A 20,780-nucleotide genomic window follows, 5' to 3' on the forward strand; every position below is an offset into this window, starting at 1 on the left:
CAAACCTGTTCTTTGAAAAGTAGCTAAATCCCCACTATATCCCAAAAATATTTTCTTCAACTTACTGCCCAAATGGAAAAGTAGAAGATAACACCTTGGAGACAGAGAAGGATTCAAATCCCAGCTATACAACTTAACTAGTAAGAACCTTGAGCAGCTAACCATTGCCAGCCTCATTTTTCCCATTATAAAATGGAAACACCATTACTCAACTCATAGTGAGACTTACAAAGATCTAAAGAGGCAATGCATGTAAAGCACCTAGCACAGTGCCTGAAACACAATAAAAGAATTCCACACACAGAGACCAAAACAGCTGAATAACTACCACTCAACAAATGAACATCAGAAATGGACTAAGTTAAATGTCTTATCAAACTTGTACATGAGAGATAAATCCGAGTTGAATAGACTGTAACAACAGCAACAACAATAATAATAGCTACTACGAGTGCCTTCTAGCACAAGGCACTTTATAAATTAAAAAAAAAAAAAAATCTTTAAAACAAGGGTGCCTGGGTGGCTCAGTTGGTTGGGCATTTGCTTGTGGCTCAGGTCACGATCCCAGGGTCCTGGAATTGAGACCCACATCGGGCCAGGGAGCCTGCTTCTTCCTCTCCCTCTGCCAATCCCTCTGCTTGTGCTCTCTCTCAAATAAATAAGATCTTTAGAAAAAAATCTTTATAACAATCCAATAAGGAAATAACCAAGCACAAGGTATACACAGGTACTTTAGGAAGCATTAAAATATTTCTACAAAGTCTTGAGTGGAGATATTTACACTCTGTATATAACTATATTTGTATATATTTTTCCCTAAAGAAAAAGGATCTGAGTATTTTATATTCTATTTTGAGCATGTATACATATTTTCTGATATGTGCAAGTAACATATTACTCATATGTATGTGTTCTGGGCAGATTTTACTTAATCTTGTTTTCTTATCTACCAAATAGTGACAGTGTTTTGGTAAGATGTTTGACAGATCTATCCTACACACAACACAGTGAATTAGCCTAAAAAAGAAAGCAAGTAAGAATCTATTAAAAATACTAGAAACCATACAATCCTACAAAACAGGACAACAATGTAAAAATAAAAAGATAAAGTGCAACTTTATTTTGCAAGCCTAGATTAATTATTCTATATAAATTTTCCAGTCTAGCCTAACTGACATAATGACTTTCTGAACAAGCATTGCAGTTTTCTTTCATAAAGACAATGGCCTCCTCTCTCCACCTATTTAAAACACACTTTACCCAGCACTGTATGTCACACTTGTTACCAGAGAACACTGTATTAATTATTTTTTCATAAAATTATGTCTTACCTCTTCCGGCTAGACTGTAAACTACTGAAAAGGAAGCCTTTTTCATAATGCATATCTTTGGTAGCACCTCAACACAGTATCTTGTCTATAAAAAGCACTCAAATGTTCAATGACCAACTCACTGCATTTCAAAATTAGGCTATGTTTTATTTCAAAGAGTAAGATGGTTTCTAAGCCTAGGGCTTGTACAACAATCCATTCCATTATAATTACCAGATAATCCGTTATCTGGTCACTACCTTTAGTTAGTAAACCTTTAGTTAATCTAACTCCCTGGTTCTCTAATCGTGATCCAGGGCCTCTAGGGGTATTCAGGATTCCTTCAGGGGTGTACAAAGCCAGAAGTATTTTCAAAGTAGTAGCAAGGCATTATGTGCCTTTTGAAGTCCCTCTCATGAATGTAGCTTTCCAGAGACTACATAATGTGTGGAGATATATAATGAAATGTGTCACATTTGGAAGCTCAACATAATTCAGTGAACCAACACCTTCCAAATGACCAACACATGATATTATGAAATCATGCAGGGATAAAAGATTCACTTTCAAAATGCAACAAACTACTGCATTTTGACTTAACAGAATATGAAAGTGCACCGATCTGGCTTCAGATTCCTTCAAGAAACTATCATTTGTCAAGTTCTGGTGTAGTATCAAAGAATATCCACAATTATCTGAAAAGTCTATTAAAATACTCCTCCCCTTTTCCAATTTCAAATCTTGTGAAGCCTAATTTTCTTCTTTATATACTTCAATCAGAATAACATAACACAATAGGCTAAAGGCAGAAACAGCTATCAGAACCCAGGTGTCTTCTATTAAGCTACATATTAATGAGATTTGCAAAAATGTAAAGCAATGTCACTCATCTCACTAAATTTTTTTGTTGTCAAAATTCTTTTACATTAAAAACCTATCATTTGTAGAAGGTGAGTGAAATGGGTAGATACTGCTTAACCCACTGAGCCACCCAGGCGCCCCCAATGGTTACTATTTTAAATGAATACATATGTAAATATTATCTGATATAATTTCTAATAACCCAAATATCAACAGCTATAACACATAAACAGGGATCTTTGGCATCCTCAATTATCTCTGAAGAGTGCAGAGTACTACTGAGTTTAAAACTACAGAGTTAGGCTTGCCTAACTAAATGTACACTGATTTGGGTGTTCCTCACACTAGCTCCATTTCATTTGAGAAACGCAAAGATTTCCCAGAAAAGTACTATGACAACAACTGTACAACTTGGAGCACTATTCTCTAAGCTCTTGATGCATGTTTTGCACTTGTTTTGCAATAAGCAGTCCTCCTACAATGAGCAACTACTTAGATTTTCAGTGAAAGGATTTGGCAAAAACATCAACCATTCTCATTGATTCCCATTTCATAAAGAAAAATCACTTAGCCATATGACCTGTTTTAAGTAATCAAGAAAAACAGTACAACATAACAGACAGCATTTATTGAGGCCATAACATATGTCAGGCACTATATACTATACTTTACTTCTATTATCTCAAATCCTTACAATCCTGCAAACAACATACAACAGAGCAGCAAACAGACTCAGATGCACTTGTCAAAGGTCACACAGTTAATAAATGGTGGAACAGGGACTCAGAACCAGGACTGTATGACTCCAAAGTCCAGTGCTCTCTCCACTCTACCAGGTTAGCTTCATAACCCCAGATTGGAAATTAGTCCCGTCGCTTATTCTGTGTCCTTGAGCAAGTCACAATTTTCTCTCAGCCAGTTTTCTCATCTACAAGAGGGTTAGTCTAGCTGATCTCCAAAGTCCCCTCCACAGCTAATATTCTTGGATTATGATTCATCACAACCTCAACCCTAAAGTTTTAGAGTAAAAGGTCCTCTGTATCCTTTTCTGAACAGATTAAGGGAAGCGATACAAATAATGGGGAAGTAATGAGCAAAATTTATAGACCAGGATATAGCTCTTCATGCTTTAATATTAATAATTATCATAAAATATACTATAAACACTAAGTGGGCACTCTGTACTTCTTTCATTCCAGGTAACCAGAGCTTCCTTCTTTGACAAAAGTTTGGGCATTCTGCCAGCAGACATCTCTGAAGGTGGTAAGAACCTGTTAGCATGCAACACAGGAACACCTAACTGAAGGATTGCTATGGGAAGCAAATGCCTCATCATTAACCTCTATAGGAAGCACCATCTATTCTTTGAGGCAAATTATACAATAATCAATGGAGATATTTGCCAAGCATTTCTGAGAAAAGAAGGGCAAACTACAGGAACTAGTGAAAACTGACACACGGCACTTCCACACACACACAAAGAAACAAAAAATCCAAGAAGAAATGTATTGATTGCAGGACAGTGTACATTAGGAGATGAGGTTTTACCCTACTTGCATATATTAATATTTGTCTAGGCTACCAAAATTTAAGACTTCTTCCTGCAACAGTTACAAACTGAACACAATTTAGTATGTGCTAGACACTGCGCTGAGCCCCTGTGAGATATTGCCCTCTAATCCTATTCTACACGATTGTAGGTATTATATTCATTTTAAAAGGTGAAAGGTCTTACAGATAGTAAGTGGCAGAGAAAGGATTTGAAAATAAACCTGACCAATCCAAGGCCTGTGTTCTCTACAACATATTTTGGCTGGTTCCAGAGTGAATCAAACCTTATCTCTAGGTCAAACCAGAAAAATAATGTGTAATGTTTGAGCCAAGATACAAGGGCATTTTAAAATTTTTAAATAAAGTTTTTAAAAGCTTGAAATCCATTTATGGAAGTACCTACTATTTAGATATTAGCAAAAGTCACAAGGTCACTGCCAAAAATCTATACTTTTTGGGATAACTATCAATACACTTAAAGTCAGGACATCTCAGGTGGCTGCTGTTGCTATAGCTTACATTCCTGCTATGCTCACATTACCTAAAAAAATCTCTTTGTCTAAGTAGCCAGGAAGCTATCTTTTACTTACATTTCTTTTAGCCTAAACCTAACACAGTGAACCAAATTACTCCAGAAGTCACGTCATTCAAAACACAGTAGAAAATGGCAAGGGGGGCGGGGGCTTGACTGGCTTAGTCGGTGGAGCATGAGTCTTAATCTCGGGGTTGTGGGTTCGAGGCCCAGACTGGGTGTAGAGATTACTTAAAAATTAAAATCTTAAAAAAGGAGAAAAAAAGGAAAATGACAAGGTTTACCAGATGACTTACTAGCCACTTTAAAAGAATGACTGAAAACTGGCCTATTAAAGTCCTTTCAAACTTTAAAAAAGCTAAAAGGGTTTTCTTCATTGGGGCAAAAGTATAACAACAAAATCCTTCAACACACACAATCTGAATTATTCCTCATTGAAAGTAAAGTATCTTATCTAAGATACTTTTTTTTAAAAAAATATTTTATTTATTTATTTGACAGACAGCGATCACAAGTAGGCAGAGAGGCAGGCAGATAGAGAGGGGGAAGCAGGCTCCACACTGAGTACAGAACCCGATGGCGGAGCTCGATCCCAGGACCCCGCGATCATGACCTGAGCCGAAGGCAGAGGCTTAACCCACTGAGCCATCCAGGTGCCTCCTAAGATGCTTTTTAAAAGTATCTTAAAATGGGAAATCAATGGAGTTCCAATACTGTTAAGACTAATCATTAACTACTCAGCAAATCAACTTATGATTTTAAAATAATGACCAGGGAAAGAAAGAATTTCTAAAAACAAAATCTCAGAAGCTACACACTTTTTTCTAATTGCTTATAATGTTCATTAAAGAGTTCCAAAGGTTATTTCATATTTTGTTTCTCTCATATGGAATACAGATCACAAGGGGTTAGGAGAAGTGGCGATACGTCAAACTCAACCTCCTTCCCTTATACACTATCCTGCTAAAACAGTACCAGGTCCCCCATACAAGATGATCCCTTCCATTTGTCGCTTTTGCCTGTCTACTCCCAAATTTAGTAAAGAGAACACCCAACTCTTGGAATCAAATAGACATGGATTTGAATATCAGGTTCACATCTTACCAATTAAGTGATTCTGAACTTACTCAACAAGCCTCCATTTTCTTCCTTTTTTTTTTTTTTTAAGGTTTTATTTGAGAGAGAGAAAAAGAGAGAGCACGCACACAAGCAGGCAGAGGGGTAGAAAGAGAAGCTGCTGGGAGCCCAACATGAGGTTCGATCCCAGAACCCTGGGATCATGACCCCAGCTGAAGGCAGACATTCGGCTGATGGAGCCACCCAGGTGCCCCAAGCCCCAATCTTCTTATCTGAACTAGAGCAACCACTTTAAAAGGCTAGTGTGAAGATTAGTCATAACATGCATAATGTATAACTACTCTTAGTATTGTTAATCATTACATGTCTGACACTTTCTTTTTTATGTTGTCATTATAAGTGTAATGCATCCACTACTAATTAATGTAAGAGGATTCACTTTAATTCTCCCTGGCAAACCAGAGACGGGGAGCAAAGCGCTAAGAGTGACCACTAGTACCAAACCTGCTACAGTCAACCTTGTCAGAGTAAAGATTTTTATTTTAATTGTTTAAAGATTTTTAATTGCTTAAATAATCTTCAAACTGCTTAATGGGTCAAGGGGTTTCACTTTGGAGTGATGGAAACGTTTTGGAACTAGAAAGGGTCATGGTTGCCAGACAATGTGAATGTACTAAATGCCACGGAACTGTTCAGTTTAAAATAGTTAATTTTAAAAAAAATTAATTTTCAGAGGGAATGAGGAAAAAAGTAGCATAATTATTCCTACTGAACATCATTAGATGCCAGCAATGTGACCAGTTAAGCTGAGTTTATTTGAGGTTTTCTGGTCCACATTTCCAAAACAGCCTGGAGGCCAAGCCTGGAGGTGGAGAAATCCACTTCACACCCCAACTATGCCACTAGTTATGTGTGTGATTCTGGCCAAGTCCCTTACCACTCAGGATATATCCTGAATTCTTCATCTGCCAAAGAACAAAGTGGGGCTAAAGGAACATAAAAGGTTTCTCAAAGATGCTATACTTTATATTCTTAGCAAACCAATTATGTGAAATAAAATTATCCAGATTAAAAAAAAAAAAAAAGTTTAACTACAATATATGCTAAATCTGACCAATTAAAAGCCACCACATGTCCACTGAACTTAAAATGTGTTATCCTACATAAGAAAATTTTCTCATTTCAGGGTGACTGGGTCCTACTGACTCCTATTTACTGGTAACAAAAACCAATTCTATAATGACAGTGCCCAAATCATATTCACTGACATTATGATCTAAGGACAAAGGAAAAGACTTAATTCAGATACAACTAATGAGGTAAGCTCAAGGTCACCATTATAAGCCAAGTTGGTGAACTACAAGTTTTTAACTAATAAACTCAAGGATGTCTTTTTATCCAACTTAAGTATAAAAATATAAGTATAATGCATCATTAGACAGCCTACAAATAAAATTACATACATTAATCAACATATTTTGCAAATATGTCTTTTTTCCTATAAATGACCTTCAGATTAAAAACTCCTCCTGCTATACAGCTCTGAAAAGTTTTTAAATCTAAAGGAATCTTATTCTGTTCTTGAATATGCCTGGAAGAGAAGCTAAATCCTCTGGTATCTTCTGGTATTTTGTTAAGTGTAGGTTGTTAAAGACATGTTTTGGCAACTAACACCTTAACTACCATTAATTAGGGTGGAAGGTTGTCTTCCTCCACTGTGCTTCTAAATCCTAAGGGGAAGGAGAGGGAGTTTGGCATGAGCATTCAAACCTGATAACTCAACCGGATCTCAACATAGTGACGGAAGGGACTAGTTGGGAACTCTGATCTTTTGTTTTGCTTTTTAATATTTTGTTTATTTGAGAGAGCAGAGGGAGAGAGAGCACATGAGTGGGGGAAGCAGTAGAGGGAGAAGCAGGCTCCCCTGTGAGCAGGGAGCCAGATGTGGGGCTGGATCCAGGACCCTGGGATCATGATCTGGGCCAAAAGCAGACACTCACCAACTGAGCCACCCAGGTACCCCTCATCAGTTGTTTCCAAAAGGCTGGAACAGACAGAGTTAGATATCCATAGCCCATGAAGCAATAAAGGAAAGCTCAAAGGATGACATCTAAGTTGTAACAAACTGCTGAGAACATAAAATGTTTTACAATCTAGAGCAACTTATTTAACAAGCTTTATTGAAACAGTGGAGACATTTACAAATCCAAAGAAAAGTCTGGAGGGCCTTACCAGAAGGTTTCCAAATCAATTATCTAGATTCAGACCTCAGTAACCGATTCAGCAATCACATCTCTTTCTGGCAGTTAGTATCAAAATGAAAGCATAAAGCCACAGATGCACATCCTTTCTAAACATTCCTAATTTTCTTTTTATCAAAACAATCATCACCTGAATGTCACCACCACACTTGCAAATTCAGTACCAAAACTAAACTAAACTTGCCTCCTGATGCCACTGTCGGATTCCCTAACCGAGGCACCAAGGCTGCCCAATCAACCTGGCTTGAAACCTGTAGACATGTCACTCAGCCCTCACATTCAGTTTCACGGCATCCCTTCCATTCCTGTTTCCACAACTTTTATCGCTTTTTTTCTTCAAACAATACAATACAATACAAAGTACAATAGCATCTTAATCAGTGTATGCATTTCTGCCTCTCTTTTCACATAAAGTTACCAAATTCATAAATATAGCCCTAATAATACCATCCCTCCACTGTTGCTTAAAAACCTTTCACTGAAGCCTCACTGTCAACAGAGTAAAAACGGAGTTCCTCACCTTTGCATTCCAGGCCTTCCATCATCAGTGGCTCCAACATTCTTACCATTTCCTTTGATATTCTCTCACCTTTAACTACTGAACCACTTATTCTTTCTCAAAGAAATCTTGAGCATTCTTATTTTGCTAATGCAATTTCCTCCATATGCAATTCTCTTCCCTATTTTCTCATTACCTAATCCTACTCATTTTCCATGGCTCAGTACAGATGTACGTATCACATTCTCTCTGAAGTCTCTCTCTTATCCCTCTTAGCTAGAAATAATATCTTGCTCTTCTGAACTCTTAAGGTCTTACCTAAAAAAAAAAAAAAAAAAGACACACACACATACATACATGTACATACACACACGCGCGCATGCACACACACACACACATCATCTATCTCAATAGAATGTAAGCTCTTGAAGGTCAGGGTCTATGTATACTTTATTCTTGTATTCCCCCCCCCCCATCCAACTAGCACACTGCATAATATTCAAAATTATGATGAATTAATAAAACCAACAGCAGTCTTTGAAAGAATACTCATTAAGAAGAAAGACACATCATAAAGACCTCAAGGTACAGAGTATTCCACAGAAAAAACTGAAATTCCAACTATAGCATCTTTACCAAGAAACAGACTATAACTAATAAAAAAATATTCATTCAACAAATAGTCAACAACCTTAGTCCCAGGTACTGTTCTAGGTGCTTAGAATCTGCACAATACAAAACCAGTATTAATCCTTACCTTTATGGAGCTTATACTCTAGTAAAGGTAAAAGGGCAATACACAAAATAAGCAAAATATAAGTTAAATCGTTTAAATGGTAATGAGAAAAGGAAGGTGGAAAAGGCTGGGAAGGGCCAGAAATGGAGGAGCTGCCATTTTAACAGGGTAGAAAGGGAAGGCCTCACCAGAAAAGACCTAAAAAGGATGGAGCAATCATATATCTGAGTAACAGCATTCTACGCAGGGCAAACAGCAAGTGCAAAGGACCTAAGACAGAAATACATGCCTGTCACATTAAAAAAAATAGCAAGGAGGACACTTTTCTGTGTCCAAAAAGTAGGAGGAGATTAAATCAGAGAAGAAAAGGGTATCTGATCACAAAAGACCTTGACAGGACGTAGCTTTTTATTCTGAGCAAGACAGTGTTCTGACCAGAAAGAGACAAAATCTGACTTACCTTTTTTTTTTTTTTTTTTTTTTTTTTAAGATTTAGTTTATTTATTTGACAGACAGAGATCACAGGTAGGGAGAGAGGCAGGCAGAGAGAAGGAGAGGGAAGCAGGCTCCTTGCTGAGCAGAGAGCCCGATGTGAGGCTCGATCCCAGGACCCTGGGATCATGACCTGAGCCGAAGGCAGAGGCTTTAACCACTGAGCCACCCAGGTGCCCCCTGACTTACCTTTTTAAAAGGATCATTCTTGCTATGGGATTGAGAACAGAATATGAAGGGGCAAAGAGCAAAAAAGGGCTACTGCAATAATTCACAAGAACTGATGTAAACTTAAATCAGTAGAAATGATGAAAAATGGTCAGAGTCTGGATGTATTTTGAAGGCAGAATTGGCAAGATTTCCTGATGGGTCAGATGTAGTGTATGAGAGAGAGTCAAAGACAACTCTTTTGGCCTGAGCAACTAAAAAGATGGAGGAAGTTGCTATTAACTAAAACATGGAGGGGTACCTGGGTGGCTCAGTGGGTTAAGCCTCTGCCTTCACCTCAGGTCATGATCTCAGGGTCCTGGGATCAAGCCCTGTAACGGGCTCTCAGCTCAGCAGGGAGCCTGCTTCCCCCTCCCTCTCAGCCTGCCTCTCTGCCTACTTGTGATCTGTCAAATAAATAAAATCTTTTTAAAAAAGAGAAAAACAAAACAAAACAAAAAAAAACCCATGGAATACCACAAGAGGGGCAGATGAAAGAGGGGGCAGGGTAACAATCAGGAATTTGGTTTGGGGCAAGTTTAGTTTGAGATGCCAATAAAATATGTAAGTGGAGATGTCAATCAATATAGGCAGTAGGACAAACAAGTCTGGAGTTTCAGAGATACACAGTAATAAAGCCAGGAGATTGGATGAGATCACTGGGGGAATGAGAATGAAGAGCAGAGATCCCAGGTGGTCCAATATTAAGAGGTATAGTTATGAAGAAGAACCAACAAAGGAGAAGCCAAGGAGACAGGAGGAAACCAACAGAATATGGTATCCCAGAAACCAGAGCATAAAGTATTTCAAGGAAGGAGACATCCACTGCACCAAATGCTGCTAACAGGTTAAGAATTAAAATTGGTGGTTTCAACAAGAGCAGTTTCAGTAATTAAGTTGAAAGTCTCTTATTGTAGGTTCAGGAGAGAACAGGAGAACTGAAAATGAGTAGAAACAACTTTTCCAAGAAGTTGAGAAACTGGGTTGCATCTAGAAGAAATAGCGTGGTCAAGAAAGCATTGTTTAAAAAAAAGAATACATGAAATAACAGCATGTGTGTGCTGACTAGAATGAGCCACTAGGCAGGAGAATAATGATTTAGCAGAAGAGGGGGAGAACAGACATGATTTCAACTGTGACAGAATTTCACTAAAAGAGTCAAACAGCCCAATGAAGAGAAATTTCACTAGCTTAGTGGACAGTCATTTCAGGGCACTGTTATTCTTTGTGATACTAAAGAAGGAAGGAGGGCGGCCCATAATCCTAATTCACATGCGATAGGAAGCTCAGGAGAGAAGCTGGGCTATTTACTGAGAACATTCATGTTAGGCCTTTTGTATGTTATTTCATTTAAGCTCAAAATAACTTCATGAGGTATTATCTTTATGCTACAGATAAGGAACCAGAAGCTCAGAGAGAGCAAGTAATTTGATTAACACACAAAGCTAGTGAGTGGTAGAGCTATATTTCAAATCCAGCTCCTCCTGAGCATTAGATAAGGAATTATAGTTAATTTAGACAGTTAAAAGTTTTGTGGTTGTATCTTTTTTTAGGTTCCCACCTGTTAGAAATACTGAAGTATTAATGGATGAAAGTATATGATGCCTAAGATTTACTGTAAATATTTCAACAAAAATAACAGAAAGTAATTCTGAGTGAGGGGTAGATGAAACAAAAGCAGCAAAATGCTGGTAACTGCTGAAGCTAGTTGACGGGTACGTGAAAGTTCATTGTACTGTTCTCTTTCATGTACATTTGAACATGCCATGATAAAAAAATTAAAATTCAGGTCCTTCTGAGTCAAATTTTTCTCATTACTTCAAAGTATGCCCTTAATTTCTCTTCAATCCTCCCTTCAAAAAAAAAAAAAAAAACTGTTCCATGTTTCACAGCTTACAAACAGCTTTCTTTTCTTCTTTAATCCTCACCATAACTGTAATTTAGGGGTTTTATTCCAATTTTATACATAAGGAGTGAGATCTACAACTAGGAAATAACAGGATCAGACGTCAAAGCCAAGTCTTCTGGTGCCAACAACATTGTACTACCCAGTACAGCAGTCTGGGTTGCACACAGGATCATCTCAGGGAATAACCTAAAAGGAGAGTACACCCAAGGGCTAGCCCTCTTCTTCAGGTTCATTACTACTGCATAATCCTGGGCCCCAAATCTCCTATGAAGGCCATGCATTACTGCAGGCAGTCTTTGAAAAGCCTTGCACTCAAAGCTTGACTGAAACTAGCAGATTTCAAATTTGCCCAGACATCAACCTTCCTGCCCAAATTTGGGAACCAAAAGGAACCTCTTTAGGGGTGTTCTGAAAGTCTGCCTATCTCTGCTCTAGAGTCAACTCCGTGCCTCCATTTCTCTAAATGTAATGCTCTCCTGTTCACCTACATTATACTCCCAGAGGGATCAAAGTCCAGGTATGCAAACCGTGGGCTCTAGAAATAAAAACTACTACTAAACAATAATACTGACCAAAAGCCAGTTTTGAAGATTTTATTTTTAAGTAATCTCTACACCCAACATGGGGCTGGAACTTAACAACCCTGATGTCAAGAGTCACCTGCTCTAGCCACTAAGCCAGCCAGGTGCCCCTCAAAAGCCAATTTTGTATAACTCCACAACATTTACCACAAAGCTGGCATTTCAAAGAGCATCAGTTAATATTTATCTTTAAGATACCATCTTTTTAAAAATCTCATCACTAATATGTTTGATATCTGTCCTTCCATACTAACCTTGACATTAAAAGCTTATGTACAGGGGCACCTCGGTGGTTCAGTTGGTTAAGCGACTGCCTTTGGCTCAGGTCATGATCCAGGAGTCCCAGGATTGTGTCCTGCATTGGGCTCCCTCCTCAGCAGGGAATCTGCTTCTCCCTCTGACCCTCTCCCCCTCATTTTCTCTGTCTCTCTCTCTCTGTAAATAAAAAAAAGCTTATTTACAGCTTACTTCAAAAACAACTGAAAGTATGCATACCAAAGGCTCCAAACATTATTCCCTCCAGCCGCTAACCTACATTATCAAGATTGCAACACCTTTCCCCTCTAGTTCACTAACTTTGCTAACTAAAACTGAATTGTCCAGAGTTAAGACAAGAGCTACCCAATACCCTATACTTCATTAGGTAAAAACGTAGGTTGTCTAAGTTGTACAAAAGCCTATGATTAGATGCAATATTTAACGAGTTTTAGATTTACTTGGAATTATAACTACCATAAGAATAAACTGCCTCTATCTTAACTGTTAGAAACAAACCACCTCTTTACCAGGTCACTACCTAGGTAACCAAAATTATAGACTCCATTTATACATTAAGGGCCAATCTATCAAGGGAAGGATCTATTCTTTACTCAAAACAGAGTTATAGAGCCCTACTAAGAAATCTTGGGTCTTGGGGCACCTGGGTGGCTCAGTGGGTTAAGGCCTCTGGCTTGGGCTCAGGTCATGATCCCAGCGTCCTGGGATCAAGCCCCGCATCAGGCTCTCTGCTCACCCGGAGGTCTGCTTCCCTTCCTCTCTCTCTGCTTGCCTCTCTACCTACTTGTGATCTCTGTCTGTCAAATAAATAAATAAATACATAAAATCTTTAAAAAAAAAAAAAAAAGAAAAAAAAAAGAAATCTTAGGTCCAGCACAAAATGTGCCTTTGAGCCTAAGTCAATGCATGTTTGCTGAATTAAACTAATAGAATAGGTAAGTGTAATTTAAAAAAAAAAAAAAATCTAAACAGAGTCTTTAAGGACAATTACTATTTGCTTTATGTCAAGTATGAATATGGTTAAATTCATACTTGATTTATGTCTATAGTATTAACATGGTTAAATTCAATTTATAAACAAACTGCTGATCTGCCTAATAGGATATTGTGAAAAGTGCTGGTACCTGGAAAACTGCAAAGAACAGGAAATTCTGCAGGTGCAGTAAGAAACTACATCTTATCCATGACCCAGAAACGCCTCTGAATTTATTACACAACCTGCTGCAGAACTCACTCTTCAAATGGAAATGAACCATGAAGTCACACAATGCAAGGCTGTGATTTTATTGATATAATCAACTATACCCTTTCGAGTTGTGCTAAAGTTAACTCAAGAAAGCAGATGTTCGACACAGTGTTAGTTATCTCAGAAGAGAATTTTAATATCAAATAACTGAAATTTAGGATGGCATTCATTCACTCAGCAACACATATATATGGAATGTCTTTTGTGAGACAGATACCCATACTTCTCAAAAAGGATGTACTTCAAGGACCCTTAAAACAAGAAATACATTAAATTAGGCATGAAAGTGACAAATCAGGTCATGTGGTTACCTCATTATTGAGTGCAAGAACTAAAAGTTACAGACTTGCAGATCTTTCAGGCTTAAACCATTTAAATATTTATATTACCACTAATCTGGCCTCATCACTTTATTCTTTTCTGTTTCAACTGACATATAAATTTAACTTACCTTTCTCAATAAAGGTTTCTAAAATTAGACTGGATGAAGCCTCTCATAATTACTTGTCAGAAACAGTTTTTCTACAGCTGAACAAATTTTTTAAAACAACCAATTTTCCAATAAAATCTATATAAAACAAATGAAAACAAAAAGAGCAATAAGATGGGTAACGGAGGTCCAAACATGTTATACAAGAGAATATAAACTATTAAGAATAGATCAGAACCTGGTCAACTCAACTGGTAGAGCAGGCTCTTGATCTCAGGGCTGTGGGTTCGAGCCCCACACTGGGTATGGAGATTACTTAAAAATCAAATCTTTAGGGGTGCCTAGGTGGCTCAGTGGGTAAGGCCTCTGCCTTCGGCTCTGGTCGTGATCTCAGGATCCCGGGATCAAGCCCCACATCGGGATCTCTGCTCAGCGGGGAGCCTGCTTCCCCACCCCTCTGCCTGCCTCTCTGCTTGTGATATCTCTCTCTGTCAAATAAATAAATAAAATCTTAAAAAAAAATCTCTAAAGGGGCGCCTGAGTGGCTCAGTCAGTTGGACATCCAACTCTTTCAGCTCAGGTCATGATCTCAGGGTCTTGAGATCAACATGTCGGGTTTCCCACTCAGTGGGGAGTCTTCTGTTTGACATTCTCTCTCCCTTTCTTTCTGCCCCACCCCTCCACTTGCTAGCTTTTTCTCCCCTGCCAAAATAAATAAATCAATCTTTAAAATAAAATAAAATCTTAAAAAAAAAAAATCAGCTAGCACAAAAGACTACTATCAGGGCTGGGTATTACCAAGCTCAAGCAAATTAATGCCCAAAAAGCAACTGACTATTTACATTTTTGCAATATCAATCATAACCAGCATACAGAGGCTTTCTACAACTAATAAACATTTTAAAAGCATTTCAACATCATTCTTCCTCAAATAGAGCATAACCTGTCAACAGGTTTGGAAATGTCAACAGGATGGGTATGAGAACTAAAATTTTAAAAAGGAAAAAATACTCAATAATCTAAGGGAGGAGGTTTAATGCCACTAGAAGAAGGATAGCTCTATTCTTCTGTTCAAGTCACTTAGAATTAGTTGATTTTCTGAAAAATACACAGGAAAATGTATTGTAGTTATTATTCCTGATTTAGGAAGTGAATTCACTGAGTGAGAGAAGTACTCATCTCGGGAAATTCATGCTTATAAGTAATCTCAGGCTACAGCCACAATGCAGAATGTTTCTCACAATCTTCTGCTCATACTCAAGAATTCAAATCAGCACCAACACTCAACTACAGAAATGAGTCAGAAAAGATAAGCAGACAGTAGAGCAAAGAATGAAGAAACTTCAATTTGCAGACACCTCTGACATTCAGAGAAGTTTCATCTCTATCCAAGTTTCCCACTATAAATTAACTCACCTAATGCCAAATTCTGAAGCACCAATTATTATTTGACTGAGACACAGAGAAAAAAGGAGCTATCTCCATATTTACATAGTTCTAATCTTCCTGAAAGACTTATACTTCTTTTATATAAACCATCTCGATTCTCATGGGAAGTAGACAGAGTCAGGTTTCTTGGAGGAGAAACAAGCACAAAGGGATTAAGTATCTTGTCCAGCAAGTCACCAGTGAAAATAAAACCAGACCCAATTATTTAGTCTACAAAGTCTAAATAACCTGCTTTCCTTGGTTCATAAACTTAGGACAATATTTTCAAGTGCCTACCAACTATCCCAAACCATAGAATTTCACGGAACAATACATATAACCAGAACACTCCCAGAATTGAGTTTTCTGAGCAAGAAAATACTGCTTGCCCCAAATCAATAAAATGAACTAACACAATGGACTTTAAAAATTCAAGGAGGAAACAATAGCCATATCGGAGAGAATTTTCAAAGGTTACTCTATTCATTTTATACGATACTGCTCAAATTCTCTGCCAGGGAGCCAAAGGGGCCAAACATGCCCTTATAATCATATCCTACACATATATCAAGTCTCAAAATACTGCAAAAAATTTCAATGAAAGGCATAGTGTCCTTTAAAAACCTTTCCCTCCAAAAATAAAATCTTATAGCAATGCCTTCAGAACATTATTTTGTTGCATTCATGATGCACTTTAAATTTGATTTTAAAAATCAGCTTCCAGTTTACTTTTTAAATATTTATATTTACAGATTCAGATTATTTAAAATGTGTTGTTCTGGGGCGCCTGGGTGGATCAGTGGGTTAGAGCCTCTGCCTTTGGCTCAAGTCATGATCCCAGGGTCCTGGGATCAAGCCCCACATCAAGCTCTCTGCTCGGCAGGGAGCCTGCTTCCTCCTCTCTCTCCTCCTGCTGCTCTGTGACCTCCGTCTGCCAAATAAATAAATAAAATCTTTAAAAATAAATAAATAAAATGTGTTGTTCTGCTCAGCCTTCATTATGTTTAGGCAAGATTCTCACTTCCACTCAAACTTATTATTTGAAGCTACAATGGCCACATTAAGATACTTCCTAAATTGACAAAAGGAGAAAACAAATCAAACCAGAAAGCTTCCCAAAGTATCAAAGCATACCTTTTATTTGAAACCACACAGGTACTACATAACACATTACATGAAGCCCACAAAGAGATAATTGAAGCTATTTCTGCAACATGAAATAATTTTTTTGCAAAATCTGACAAGACTGAATTTTTGACTGTCAAAAGGGAAATCGTTTCCCAAGATTGTAGAAAACCCTGCTTACTACGGCAGTCTCAAAGCAGTTTCCTTAATCCTTCCAAATCCCAAAGAATCTAACACAAGCCACAGAACACTGAATGAGAACCGCACTGAAATATATGTGCTCAAACCCCTGAAGGTTATTTCCTATGTGTCTGGCAAGCTGATTGGTCGTTATGTCCTCACAACCCCAAAAGTCTTCCTCAATAAAGTTAACGCTACACTCCCTAACTCAAATCAAAATACCAGAAAATCCAAAAGCCTCCAACCAAATTATTATTTGAACTATTTGGGAGAAAAAGCCAACAACCCAGGATCAGTTACTTTTACCCTGAAAGAGAGTGAAAGAATCGCAGATCTCCATTCCTGCCACTTTTAGGAGCTGGATGTACATTACCTCTGTCTGCCTCTAGCATGGGACTCAGATATTACATCACTCAAACAAAGCCTGAAAACTGCCCCATTACCCAGAAAGCACCAGGGTAGCTGAGACACTGCACCAAGGTATTCCTTCCTCTCTGATACACAGCCCTCGAATGGCACGAACACTGGGCCCAGCTCTCTTGCAGTATCTTCAAAAAGGCATCTGCCCTGCACCTGCTGCAATCCTACTTCTATTCACTTGTGGTGCAATCCACACAACCCTGTATGGCTCTTCTATATGCACACTTGTCAGTGCAATGCAATAGGACAATATTCTACCACATACCTCCTCCAACTTGGGAGTGTGTACTACTCAGCTCTACCCTGTCCCTTCCCCATTCATAGGGTTCTGGAACTAAAATCTGGCTTCTTGATTTTTCTGATCCTAGAGGCATGAACTTATATACAGGGTTTAATGTCCTCTGTTTTTCATTAGCATCATTCCAGAATCCACATACACAGGCCATACACACTCTTCAGTTCTTCTACGTCCAGAATATAATCCCCTCTTCAGTTTGATTTTGGCTTGTTTTTTCAACTTCTGCACTCTGCCTTTTATTTCCAGCGACCTAAAACTTTTGAACCCCTTAATCTCTCGGGACTCAAAGTTTTCCAATCTCACCCCACTCTTCAGCACCCTGCTCCTTCCATTCTCTTTTAAGCAACCTGTTTTCCTAACTCTCTCCAGCCTGAATAGTCATTTCCTGCCGCTAAACCTGGACAACCTGCTTCCTCCACCATCACCCCAATCCAATACACAACCTATCCCTTTCTAGTCACAGACACATTCACGCACCTCCCTACCTTGCCCTTCTCTTACCCCGTTATATACTGTGCATTATTCTATGTCCGCTACCCAAAAATATCCTGTTTTCCCCCATTCTTCCCTCTCTTCCTTGCCTATCCCCCACCAGACAAAATCTAGCACCCCAAGCTATGTTTCCATCCCTCTACATACTGTATGTACCCCAGACCTGACCTGCATCCCTCCCCTTCCAAACCATCCCTTACTACCTCCCTCTACTGATTTCCCTTCACACACGTACCACCCCCACTTCTTCTCCCTAACTCCCCTCCACACTTCCTGCCCCCAAAACATTTCCTTCCATCTGTTTTCATACCTCAGCTGCCACTCCAAGAATATTTTCCTCACCCCTTACACCTCTGGCCCTCTACCTCACACATACTCCACTCCACCAATCCCCCGCAATGTCTCCCCAACCCCAAAGTTTCCTCATTTCACTCAGGTCTGCTATCCGCTAAATACACTGCACACCTCCTGTCCATCGCCACCACCCTACTCCACTGTCCTCACTTCTCTCCAACTCTGGCCCTGCTCCAATCACCTTCCTCCTCCCCTCCCCCACCATACAGTTCTCCCCTGAGCACCACTCGCCAGTGAGACACCTGTCTTCTCCCCCGCCCCACATGTCCGCCCTTTGCGTGTCCCACCTATCCAGTCTCAACACTATTCCTGCTTCCTTCTTGTCTTCCCTACACACCTCCTGGCCAGACGCAAACCTCACATCCTTCACCGGTCTCCTGAAACCTCTGGGCCTACCCTCACACACACCTCCTCCCTGCAAGCCTCCATTTCCCTCACCATCACTCCAGAGACCCCTAGACACCTCCGTCCCTCTCTCCCCATCACACTTCCCCCTACCTGCACACCTGCCTCCACATTTCCCTTCCCATTTGTCCCGTGGCCTTCCATAAATCTGCCCCCACGCCTTGCCCCTCACACGCAGCCCCGACCGGGACATCCGCTTCTTCCACTCCTCCCTCGAGTCCCTAATTTCCTCCCTCCATTCCCATCACGCTAGCCTCTACCCTCCCCAAAGCCTCCCTCACGCCCTCCTGAACCCCCAAAGGCTGCCTCCACCCGCCTGAATGCCCTCCCCATCCCTCTCGCACTCCCCGTGGCCCCACTGGGCGCCCGAACCTGCTCGAAGGCCCTCCCGCTCCGTTGGGCCGGATCCCTCCACCCTTCATTCTCCCCCAAGTCTGCCCACACCCTCCGCCAGCCCCCCCAAGCCTCGCTCACAACCCCTGCCCCCAATGTCCTCCAACACCTGCCCAGAGCCCCTCGCCTTCCATCCTACCGAGACCCCCGGCGCCGGGTCCCCCCCAACACTGCCCACGCCCTCCCCTCACTCGGGGCCGGGACCCCGTCCCCCACGAAGGTGAGGAAGGCTGCCCGCTGCCCTTGCCCGAAACGGCCGGGGCACCGCAGCGGCGGCCACAATGCCAGAGCCACGGGGGCCGGGATTGCTCCCTGCTCTCCGCCCGGGCCGCCGCGGCCGGCGCCGCCGCTGCTAAGGACGCACAACAAACAATGCGGGGCCCGGGCCGGCTCCGCCAACCGCCTCAACCGCCGCCTAAACCGCCGCCCGCCCGGGACGGCCCGCCGCGCAGGCGCCTACCCCACCGCCGCAGCCTACCCGCGCCGCCGCGCTCTGCCCGCGCCCGGTCCCCGCTCCCGCTCCGCCGCCGCCGCCACCTCGTCCGTCCGCGTCTCCGGCTCCTCAGCCCAGCGGCGGCGGCTGCGGCGGCTGCTGCCCTGGTGGCGCTCGCGGCTCCGGTCTCCGCTTCGGCGGCGGCGGCGGCGGCGGCGAGCACGTGACACCGCCCAGCGCGCCCATTGGCCGATCCGGGGGGCGGGCCCGCGGCTGCTGGGGAACGGAAAGCCCGCCCCCTCGCTCGCCGCGCTCCCCTTCCACGCGCACTCTGCCGTACCTGAGAGCGCCGGCCAGCGCCCGCCGGCGCCGTGCCGCGCCGCCGCCTGCGCCAACTGCGCACCTGGGAGCGCGCAGGGACCACACGCTGGTGGAGGCCGCATGCACCTGCGAGCGGACGCTTACGTAAGCTGCGTCCCCGCCTTTCTCCAGGCGCCAGGCCCCCGCCCGCTGCAGCACCTGAGCCCCGCTGCGCTAGCAGCGTAACTACTGCGGAGCGGGGACGAGCTGCGCAGAGAAGCTAGCGAAATGTACGGAAACTTCGTAACTTCCGAATCTGGGAGCGGCTCCCGGATGCCACTCAGAGCCTGCCTCTCCCGGCCCGCGCGCCAGTGGCGAGTGCGCCCCCAACCCCAGAGGCTAAGCAGCAGTGTAGGCTGCGCAACGCCTCCCCAGGTGGAGGACCGGGAGGCCTCTGACTTGGTAAGAGGTTCTCTCCCAGCCTCCGCCCCGCTACACTTACCAGCTGTGTGACCTTGACCAAATTAGAGAACCGTTCTGATCGTCAGTTTTATGGTAGGGAAACTAGGACAATAATTCCGATTTAGAAGCCGTTGGAGAGATGGAAAAAGACAATAGGTGTGAATTCTCTCATCACATATCAGGCACTGAGCAGAAGTTGGCTGCTTAGTCAGCAACCATCTCTCCTTTTCTCACCCAATGGACCTACCTGGGAATTCAGTTTGAGGCCAGGACTTCTCTGGCCTCCTTATTGTTGTGTCAGACTTTGGCTGAACACCCGTCTGGGCAGTGCTAAGGAAGAAATTATGTTTTACTTTGTATTTTACAGAGTTACTCCTGGGCACTTTTTTGGTTACAGCATTCTGCCTACCAGTTCCGCCCCTTACTGAGTACCCGCTGCATGCGAGGTGCTGTGCTGGGTGTTAGGAAGCACAAGTGAATGAGACAAGGTCCTCGCCCTAAAGAAATTCCCAGCCCAGGGTG

General features: G+C 41.6%; 1 protein-coding gene across 4 annotated transcripts in view; it reads right to left on the minus strand.

Annotated features, from left to right (window-relative positions):
- STRBP (spermatid perinuclear RNA binding protein) overlaps positions 1 to 19,732 on the minus strand; it is a 138,001-nt gene extending 118,269 nt beyond the window's left edge. For 2 of the 4 annotated variants that reach the window (XR_014301973.1, XM_082695498.1), the window contains exon 1: positions 19,601 to 19,732. The gene's annotated coding sequence lies outside the window, so the exon portion shown is untranslated. Of the gene's footprint in view, positions 1 to 19,541 lie in introns of all 4 variants that reach the window. The other 2 variants (XR_014301974.1, XM_082695499.1) reach the window with 2 other exon arrangements.
- Positions 19,733 to 20,780: the final 1,048 nt, after the last annotated feature.

The sequence above is a fragment of the Mustela nivalis genome (assembly GCF_964662115.1).
Source record: "Mustela nivalis genome assembly, chromosome: 13".
In the NCBI taxonomy this organism is placed as follows: Eukaryota; Metazoa; Chordata; class Mammalia; order Carnivora; family Mustelidae; genus Mustela; species Mustela nivalis.